The sequence below is a fragment of the Triticum dicoccoides genome, chromosome 3B (genome assembly GCF_002162155.2).
Source record: "Triticum dicoccoides isolate Atlit2015 ecotype Zavitan chromosome 3B, WEW_v2.0, whole genome shotgun sequence".
Classification (NCBI taxonomy): Eukaryota; Viridiplantae; Streptophyta; class Magnoliopsida; order Poales; family Poaceae; genus Triticum; species Triticum dicoccoides.
In genome coordinates, this window is record NC_041385.1 from 783,490,535 (window position 1) to 783,501,884 (window position 11,350).

Sequence of the window (11,350 nt, forward strand, 5' to 3'; positions counted from 1 at the left end):
CTGCCACTGCTTCTCACATTGTGTACATGTCTCAAGCAGGGCAGTCGCTCCGAACATTTTCTACTGCGCATGTAGTACGTGCTCTTGCAGGGTAATTGATCAGCTGCCCACGTTTAGGATGTTCAGAAGATTTCTTCGATTGGTATGACATTTTGGATATCTGCGTGAGAAGGATAGATAAACTGTTGACGAAATGCCTAGAGTGTCTGCTTGCATTCAACACTACAATAGCTATATCTAGTTCTTGCTGCAGCAATTTTAACGGCAGGGGGATGTTTGATTCATTTTACACTGAAAGGCAAATCACTTTAAAAGTGTTTCATCCCTCGGAGATCATCCTTCGAAGATTTAAGCAAATTTACAGTGGAAAATTTTGTGAGTTGCCTTAGAAGAATAAGAAATGTAGGTATTCTGTTAGAGCAAATATATGCTATCAGAGCTCTCATAACCAATATACAAAAATACAAGTAATCCGTTGAGGCATAGTTGTTGGATTGATTGGTTTGTCGTTGTTCACCAGTGTAGTGTTGATAGTGTTGCTGGCACTTTCGGTGTCTCTTCTCCTGTCTTCATCTGTGAGTGTTTGCTGGATGGATCCCTGGTCCTGGCCGGTGGCGTCAGCCCGACCAATCTGTACATGTGGGGACGTGGCTGTCTGTGATAGGTGACAACTGTGACAATATCAACGAGAGGAAGTTTCCTCTACAGATCTTGCGAACGCCATCTCTTGTTGATCATGACCATGTTCAAGGTTCTCGCTCTATGATTACTTTCAGGGAGGTCTTGACTCTGTAATCTGGTGGATGATCTTTTTGTCCGTCTTCTGAGATTATCCTTGGGTCCGTCATTTGGGAACTGATCGCTGCAGATCTGCAATTCCTACTTCGCGGTCAGTGATCAATATATTTACATATGAATTATAGGTCCATATTTGCAAAAGCATGGATTCAGTTTTAAACAAGCACTAAATCCTAACAGAGTCATGAAAACCAAATTTTTTTTTGTCTATTTTAGCAAGGCAAGTTAGTCGAGTTTTACTAGATGCAGGTAAGATTTGTGTATGTAATTGTTTTCAATGAAAATACTGATAGATCTCAGTTTTAAGACGTACCTTCAGTACGAGCAGTTCTGCATGTGCTTGAGTAAGATGTACATGTCTGAACTCTGAATTTACATACTAGCTATTGTCCCTTATAAATGCACAGCTATCTAAGATGTCGAATTAACTCCTGTTTTACTAGATGCAGACAATATTTCTAGCCCAAGAGGCAAGAAATACACTACATTTATTGAAGATGTAGTTTGTTTTCGATGAAAATAGTCACAGACCTCAGTTTTAAGTAGTGCCTTGATCCGAACCTTCATAAATAGTTCCAAATGTGCTCGAGTAAGATTGTCGCCTATCTGAATTTACACACTAGCTGTTGTCCCTTATTCAGTGCAGTTATTTAGCATGTCGAATCTTGCAATGAGTATTTAAATGATTGCTATGATCTGTCTACTTTTATTTGCTTTAGTTAGGAAACCAAAAATGCATTATGCATAAAGGATATACAAATAAAATTATCTTAAAGAAACAATAACGTGCCACCAAGGGCGAGAATTTCATTTACAGATTTTCAGTTCTCAGACTAAGATGTACTTCTTCCAGTGTACGCAGGGAGACAATGAGTATGAACTAAGTTATCTCTATGGTAACAAACAACTTGGTGGTTGTGTGCCAGTAACTTCCTTATTTTGGTAGGAGCCATGGCGTATTGGGAGATTGAAGGAAGGCGGAATGGGAATTGGTGACACGCGACAGCGACTCCTGCTCATCCTATGGTAGCGCCCCCACTGGATGGAAGTGGTAGGTGAGCCCAACTGGAAAAATTACAAAGGAGAGCACGAGTAGTCATCCAGCGACACAGAAGAGGAGCGGGGGGAGGTGACGGTGCTCGACGAGAACAGTCACCCGGTCACCACGTCGCGTCGGTGGAGCGCAACGAGGGTGCGTGCGGGTATGGAGTATTGGCTACCATACTTTTCGACTTCTGAGTCAATCCAAAAATAGTAGAGGACTTTTTTTTGAAAGATCCAACTATGCTGGCTTTTCATTGATCATTAGCAGGAAGCAGTGGGAAAAAAACAAGGTGGTGAGGATCCAGAGGATCCGATGGCTTGCCACAGACCGGCAATCCTCGAGTGACAGGGTAGCCTAGGGTTTATGTTTCATGGCGGTTCCTCGAAGGGGCTCCCGATGCAGGTTGCGCCCGCGACTCGCCATAGCTCGATGCAGTCCGTGATCCTCCTGATGATGTTGGAGACACTTGGTCTCCTGAAGGTGGCATTGTTCCGTTCCTGACACAGCTCCCAGCATGTGAGCAACAAGAGTGTGTTGATCCCCTTGCGCCATCTTGTTGCGGATCCTTCCAGGGCGCCGAGCACAATGGAAGTGTGCTGTTGGTTCTGCCAGCTCTCCTTGGGCGTCAGGGGGAGCAGCCCTTCCACGTACTGATTGTTTCCCAGACCCTCCTTCCCATTGGGCATTCCCAAAACAGGTGATTGGAGGATTCAAGGTTCCGAATGCACAGCTAACAGAAGTACTCGTTCTTCCATCCGCGCCGCTGAAGCCTGTCGTTGCACCAAAGCTTGTTTTGGAGCATGAGCCATGCGAATATCTTGATCTTGTCGGGGGCCCAAGCTTTCCAGATGACCTGATCAAAGCATGAGATCGTCATGCCCTGGAATTGCATCTAGTAGGCTGATCTCGCTGAGGATTGGCCCGACCGCTCGTGGACCCATCTGATGGAGTCGGGGGTGCCAGCACGTAGGTCGTCGATGGCGCCGTGCAGTCTCCTGTGCATGGCGAGGAAGTCGTGGATCAGGTCTTCGGTGCGGCCATGAGCTAGGTCTCTGATCCACGTGTCATCCGTGAGGGCAGCCTTCACCGTCCTGTTCTTTCTACGGGCATGCTGGGCCAGCCGCGGGAATTGCTGGGCGAGGTTGCCCGGCCCTAGCGATGGGGAGTGCCAGAAGGAAGCCGACACGCCGTCCCCGATGCTGACAGAGGTTGCCGCCGTGAAAAGCGAGTAGTCCTCTGTGTTGCATGGCAGTTCCGAGCCCACCCATGGCCTTTCTGGGTGGCGCCATGAGAGCCATGGCTAGCAGAGTCGTAGGGCTCGGCCGAAGCGCTGGAGGTCAGGGATTCCCAGGCCTCTATTGGCCGTTGGCGAGCAGACCGCTGCCCAATTCACCTTGCAGCTGGCTCCAGTTACCTCTTCATCTTGTTTTCAAAGGAAGCGGCGGCGGCACTTGTCGATTTCCTTGAGGATCTTCTTGTGCATCCGCAGTACGGTAAGCGTGAAGGTTGGCATGGCGCTGAGGACGCATCGGACGAGCACGCGCCGTCCTGCGATGTGGATCAATCTGCCCTTCCATCCCGCTAGCCAGGCTTTGATTGTGTATATGATGAACTGCAGGTGCACGAGCCGAAGCCGGCCGATGGTTAGTGATAGTCCTAGGTACTTGATGGGGAACTGTGCTATGGAGCCGCCAAAATTGTGTAGCACTTCCTCTAGGTTCAGTTCATTGCAGCTGATCGGTGAAACCGTGGATTTTCTAGGGTTGATGCATAGCCCCGTTGCGCATCCGAAGTCTTGGAGAATGCTTAGCAGGGAGTCAACGTCCTGGTGGGTTGGGTTGATCAAGACAACTGCGTCGTCAGCGTATAAGCTAACCCTAAGCTTCAGCTCACGCCCTGGGATTTGTTGTAGGAGGCGTTGCTCAACCGCCTCCGCTAGCAAGTGGTGCGGCATGTCTATGGCGAGGATGAAGAGGAACAACGGCAATGGGTCTCCTTGGTGCAGGCCTTGGCGGTGGGCGAAGTGGTGCCCGGCACCCCATTCAGTGAAACCGAAGAGGACGCCGAAGAGAGGAGCAGGGCCACCCAATCGCGCCATCGCGCGCTGAAACCTAGCTACTGCAGGAGCTCTAGTAGGTAGTCCCAGGAGACCGTGTCAAATGCCTTCTCAATGTCTAGCTTCATGAGTAGTGCAGGAGTTTTGCAATGATGCAGATAGCGGACGGTGTTTTGCACGTAGAGGAAGCTATCGTGGATGCACTTTGTTTTGGGGAAGGCCGTCTGTGCCAGCGATATGATTGTCTGGATCACCTTTGCCAGCCTGATGGAGAGAACTTTGGAGATGAGCTTCGTTACAGAGTGGATGAGGCTGATTGGGCGGTAGTCCGTAACCGCCGTCGCCCCGTCCTTCTTTGGAAGTAGTACGACCATGGCCCGGTTGATGGCGGCAATGTCATCCCCTGTCAGGTGATAGAATTGTTGAAAAACCGCCATAATGTTGAGCTTTATGATCAGCCAACAGGTTTAGAAAAAGGGTCCATTGAACATGTCTGGCCCTGGCGCTTTTTCCTGGGGTGAGGCGCAGATCGCCTGCCAGACCTCATCCTCTGAGAAGGGATTATCCAGGGCAGCCGCCGGCAGGGAGGACAGGTTGATCGAGCTCCAGTCGATGGTGGTGTCCCTGTTGGGTGCCGTCCCCAGGGTGGGGTGATACGTCTCCAACGTATCTATAATTTTTGATTGTTCCATGCTATTATATTACCCCTTTTGGATGTTTATGGGCTTTATTTTACACATTTATATCATTTTTGGGACTGACCTACTAACCGGAGGCCCAACCCATATTGCTGTTTTTTTTGCCTATTTCAGTATTTCGAAGAAGAGGAATATCAAACGGAGTCCAAACAGAATGAAACCTTTGGGAGCGTGATTTTTGGAACGAACGTGATCCGGAGAGCTTGGAGTGCAAGTCAAGAAGCAGCCGAGGAAGCCACGAGATAGGAGGCCGCGCCCCCCCCTGTAGGGCGCCCCCCTGTCTCGTGGGCCCCTTGGGCGGCCACCGACGTACTTCTTCCTCCTATATATACCCACGTACCCCGAAAACATCCAGGGGCACCACGAAACACAATTTCCACCGCCGTAACCTTCTGTATCGGCGAGATCCCATCTTGGAGCCTTCGCCGGCACTCTGCCGGAGGGGGAATTAACCACGGAGGGCCACCACATCAACATCCTTGCCCCTCCGATGAGTTGTGAGTAGTTTACCATAGACCTACGGGTCTATAGTTATTAGCTAGATGGCTTCTTCTCTCATTTTGGATCTCAATACAATGTTCTCCCCCTCTCTTGTGGAGATCTCTTCGATGTAAACTCTTTTTGCGGTGTGTTTGTCGAGATCCGATGAATTGTGGGTTTGTGATCAAGTTTATCTATGAATAATATTTGAATCTTCTCTGAATTCTATTATGTATGATTGAGTTATCTTTGCAAGTCTCTTCCAATTATTAGTTTGGTTTGGCCTACTAGATTGGTCTTTCTTGCCATGGTAGAAGTGCTTAGCTTTGGGCTCAATCTTGTAGTGTCCTTACCCAGTGACAGAAAGGGTCGTAAGGCACGTATTGTATTGTTGCCATCAAAGATAACAAGATGGGGTTTATATCATATTGCATGAGTTTATCCCTCTACATCATGTCATCTTGCTTAATGCGTTACTCTGTTCTTATGAACTTAATACTCTAGATGCATGCTGGATAGCGGTCGATGTGTGGAGTAATAGTAGTAGATGCAGGCAGGAGTCGGTCTACTCGTTATGGACGTGATGCCTATATACATGATCATGCCTAGATAATCTCATAACTATGCGCTTTTCTATCAATTGCTCGATAGTAATTCGTTCACCCACCGTAATACTTATGCTATCTTGAGAGAAGCCACTAGTGAAACCTATGGCCCCCGGGTCTATCTCTTATCATATTTGCTTTCAATCTACTTTTATTTGCATCTTTACTTTTTGCATCTATATTATAAAATACCAAAAATATATTTATCTTATCATACTATCTTTATTAGATCTCACTTTCGCAAGTGGCCGTGAAGGGATTGACAACCCCTTTATTGCATTGGTTGCGAGTTCTCAGTTTGTTTGTGTAGGTGCGTGGGACTTTTGAGGAGCCTCCTACTGGATTGATACCTTGGTTGTCAAAACTGAGGGAAATACTTACGCTACACTTGCTGCATCACCCTCTCCTCTTCGAGGAAAACCAACGCAAGCTCAAGACATAGCAAGAAAGATTTCTGGCACCGTTGCCGGGGAGGTCTTCGCTCAAGTCAAGACATACCAAGTACCCATCACAAACCCATCTCCCTCGCATTTACATTATTTGCCATTTGCCTCTCGTTTTCTTCTCCCCCACTTCACCCTTGCCGTTTTATTCGCCCTCTCTTTCCCAATCTCCTCCTCTCTTTTTGCTTGCCCTCTTTTGTGTGCTTGTGTGCTTGTTTGACCATATGGCTTCACCTAAGGGTCCTGACCACCTTCTCAGAAGGATGGATGAGATTTAATCAAAATATTAGAAGCTTTATGAATTTGCAGTTTGAGCATAATAATTTCTTTAGAAAAGAACTTAAGGAACAGAAAAGTTTTTTGGGGTTTATGAACAAAGAGCTTGATGATATGAATAAAGAATTTTATGGTGTTAACGCTCAAATTACCCGGCTTGAAAATGCTATAGCCAAAATTTCTGACAAGCAAGCCACCTTAGTCAATAAGATGGCCGGTAAACCAGAAAAATTACATGAAAATAATGATGAGGATCTTAAAGTTATTGATGCGTCTCTGATTAGTTCTATGTTTTGCAATATGAATTTTGATGATTATGGGACTGATGATGAATCAACTTTGCCTAGAAGGCATCCCAAGAATTCAGAGTCTTTAGATCTTAATGCTAAATTTGGTAAAAGTGAGATTGGAGAATCCTCAACTTCCAATAACATTGAAACCGCTATCTCGGATTTCAAGGAAGTTGATTATGATAATTTCTCTTTAAAAGGTTGTATTTCCTTGTTGCAATCCGTTGTTAATTCTCCTCATGCTTATAGTCAAAATAAAGCTTTTACCAAACATATTGTTGATGCCTTGATGCAATCTTATGATGAAAAACTTAATTTAGAAGTTTCTATACCTAGAAAACTTAACAATGAGTGGGAACCTACTATAAAGATAAGAATTAAAGATTATGAGTGTTTTGCTTTGTGTGATTTGGGTGCTAGTGTTTCCACGATTCTGAAAACTTTATGTGATAGTCTAGGTTTCCATGATCTTGATGATTGCTCTTTAAATTTGCACCTTGCGGATTCCACCATTAAAAAGCCTATGGGAAGGATAAATGATGTTCTTATTGTTGCAAATAGAAATTTGGTGCCCGTAGATTTCATCGTTCTTGATATAGATTGCAATCTTTCTTGCCCTATTATTCTTGGTAGACCTTTCCTTAGAACGATTGGTGCGATTATTGATATGAAGGAAGGGAACATTAGATTCCAATTTCCCTTAAAGAAAGGAATGGAGCACTTTCCAAGAAAGAAAGTCAAATTACCTTATGAATCTATCATGGGTGCTACTTATGAATTTAGTGCCAAAGATGGCACTACTTAGATCTATCTTTGCTTTTATACCTAACTACGGGCGTTAAATGATAGCGCTAGTTGGGAGGCAACCCAATTTTTCTTTATGTATTTTGTTTTTGCTCCTCTTTAGTAATAAATCTTGCATCTACCTTCTGGTTAGATGTGTTTTTATCTTTTAATTAGTGTTTGTGCCAAGTAGAACCTATAGGATAACCTACGATGATAGTTGATTTGATTCTGCTGAAAAACAGAAACTTTGCGCGCACGAATATAATTTTATTAAATGACAGGAACGTGATTTTGTGTTGATTCTTTTTGATGCTGTTCAATAAACAAATTTTGCAGGACTTCCTATTTTGGTAGGAGTTTTAGAGTTCCAGAAGTTTGCGTTAGTTACAAATTACTACAGACTGTTCTGTTTTTGACACATTCTGTTTTTCGTGTGGTGTTTGCTTGTTTCAATGCATCTATGGCTAGTAAATTAGATTATAAACCATAAGGAAGTTGGAATACAGTAGGTTTAACACCAAAATAAATAAAGAATGAGTTCATTGCAGTACCTTATGTGGTGGTTTTGTTCTCTTTCACTAACGGAGCTTATAAGATTTCCTGTTGAGTTTTGTGTTGTGAAGTTTTCAAGTTTTGGGTAAAGCTCTTATGGACTATGGAATAAGGAGTGGAAAGAGCCAAAGCTTGGGGATGCCCATGGCACCCCAAGATATTCAAGAATATCCAAAAGCCTAAGCTTGGGGATGCCCCGGGAAGGCATCCCCTCTTTTGTCTTTGTTCATTGGTAACTTTACTTGGAGCTATATTTTTATTCGCCACATGATATGTGTTTTGCTTGGAGCGTCGTGTATTATGTTAGTCTTTGATTTTTAGTTTACCACAGTCATCCTTGCTGTACACACCTTTTGGAAGAAGCCTATTTGATTAGAATTTGCTAGAATACTCTATCTGCTTCACTTATATCTTTTGAGCTTGAGAGTTTTTGCTCTAGTGCTTCACTTATATCTTTTAGAGCATGGTGGTGTCTTAATTTTAAAGAAATTGCTAGTCTCTCATGCTTCACTTATATCTTTTTGAGAGTCTTTTAGAACAGCATGGTATTTGCTATGGTCATAAAGTTGGTCCTAGAATGGTAGGCATCCAAGTTGTGTATAATAAAAACTATCATAGAAAGTGAATTGGATGCCATGATCAACTTGATGCTTGATAATTGTTTTGAGATATGGAGGTAGTGATATTAAAGTCATGCTAGTTGGGTGATTATGAATTTAAAGAATGCTTGTGTTGAAGCTTGTGTTGAAGTTGGAGCACAATTTTATTTATTGATTGTCTTCCTTATGAGTGGCGGTCGGGGACGAGCGATGGTATTTTCCTACCAATCTATCCCCCTAGGAGCATGCGCGTAGTACTTTGGTTTTTGATGACTTCTAAATTTTTGCAACAAGTATATGAGTTCTTTTGATTAATGTTTAGTGCATGGATTATAAGCAACCTTTCACCCTTCCACCATTGCTAGCTTCTCTTGTACCGCGCAACTTTCGCCGGTACCATATACCCACCATTTACTTTCCTCAAAACAGCCACCATACCTACCTACTATGGCATTTCCATAGCCATTCCGAGATATATTGCCATGCAACATTCCACCGTTTCGTTCATATGACACGCATTACTTTTGTCATATTGCTTTTTGCATGATCATGTAGTTGACATTGTATTTGTGGCAAGGCCACCTTCATAATTTTCATACATGTCGCTCTTGATTCATTGCATATCCCAGTACACCACCAGAGGCATTCATATAGAGTCATATCTTGTTCTAGCTTTGAGTTGTAAATCCATAAAAGTGTGATGATCTTCATTATCAGAGCATTGTCCTAGTGAGGAAAGGATGATGAAGACTATGATTCCCCCACAAGTCGGGATCAGACTTCGGACTTTACAAAAAAAAGAGAAAGGCCAAAAAAAGGCCAAAGAAAAGAAAAAACAAAAAAAGAGAAAAAAAAAGAAAAAGAAAAAATAAAATGAGAGAAAAAGAGAGAAGGGACAATGCTACTACCTTTTTTTCCGCACTTGTGCTTCAAAATAGCACCATGATCTTCATGTTAGAGAATCTCCTATGTTGTCACTTTCATATACTAGTGGGAATTTGTCAGGACCCCGACTCAATGTCACATCGATCTAGCCTGTAACACCTCATATCACTTTGCGGCCACACGCACGGTATCCCCACGGGTGTCGCCTTACCTTTGCCCGGGACCGTTTGCGCCTTTTGGCTCACATATATGATAGTGTCGCTAGCATCCATATGATAAGGAGCCCGGGCTGACATGGCTAGTCGTAAACCCAAAGTGGCACAGACTTACAGGGACAGGCATCCATGACCCAGCATCGAACGTGTCGGTCATCAGCAAGTGAGTCCGGGCTGTAGCACTGGGCCAGCAGGACTCCGGTAAACCGGGCTGTAGCGGGCTAACAGGACTCCGGTACTCAATGCATGACATTTCCCCGAAGGGACAAACACAGGAACGAAGAAGGACACATGCCAGCCAGCCTAAGTGTTCCGGAGCAGTAGCAAGCTACCATGGCTCAGTGGAAACACTAGGAGACATTTCTCGATAAGAGAGGCTACTAAAGATAAACAACTAGATAGTCAGATCCCACACATACCAAGCATTTCAATCATACACACAATATGCTCGATATGTGCAAATACAACAAGGCATCACAACATGACACTACAACACAAGTACTTTATTTAAAGGCTCAGAGAGCCATACATAGCATACACACAAGTATGGGTCACATGACCCACATTCAAGTCATACAAGCATACAAGCCAACAGCGGAAGTAACTTGTCTGAGTACAGACAACTAGTAAAATAAAAGAGGCTTGGGTAAGCCTAGCTATACTACATGGTCCTTCACAAGCTCAGGGTCACCACCTGGGCCTCAGTCTACTCATCGATGTCAACGTCTATGAAGAACCCGTCAGAAGGGTTTGTAGCATCTTCTGAAAAATGTAATTTAAAGCAACATGAGTACAAAGGTACTCATCAAGACTTACATGAGATCCTACATACATGCACATTATCAAGAAGGGTTGGTGGAGTTATTGCAGCAAGCCAGCTTTGACTCTTGGCTAAGCTATCCTACGAGACTCCAACTTGAAATAGTTTTGCGCACAAGAGTCCACTACTCACCACTTCAATACACTACCGAGGATCCACCTCCATCTTCCTACGGAAGAGCCATCCTCGGCACTCACGCTTATCTTGAGGCTTTTAGTAGTTTCCAGTTTACTTGTCTATGAACTGTATAGGCAACCAAGTAGTCCTTTACCGCGGACGCGGCTATTCGAATAGATTATGTTAACCCTGCAGGGGTGTACTTCTTCATACATGTTTCCACCACTTAGCGTCTACACACGACATGTGCTCGGCAGACTTCAAGCGAAAACCGACGTGGGTGTAGACCACGACCTACCTAAACACCTAAGTCTCTAGTCCAGGTTTATCGCCTATTCGGGTTCCATATGTGAGGAGATCCGGCCGGGGTTTCGCTCACAGCCCCAAATGATGTGAACAGGGTTCCCGAGACACCTAACGGGCATCCGGTACACCGTGCCACGTACCTACCGCATCACAGCCCACCCCTACGGTGAGCGCTGTCCACGGCCTCCAGTAAGCTACAAACACCAGAAACTACTTGCAACTCCTGGACAGAGGACTAGGGTGAATAAGAAGTCGAGCGGGGTCATATTTCAGGGCCCAATGTATGGTAGTAGCTGAATCTTAAATCACACATACAGATCTCAGTGCTTAAGGACGGCTTCAATGAAACAACCCACCATGTACTCCTACATGGTCTCTC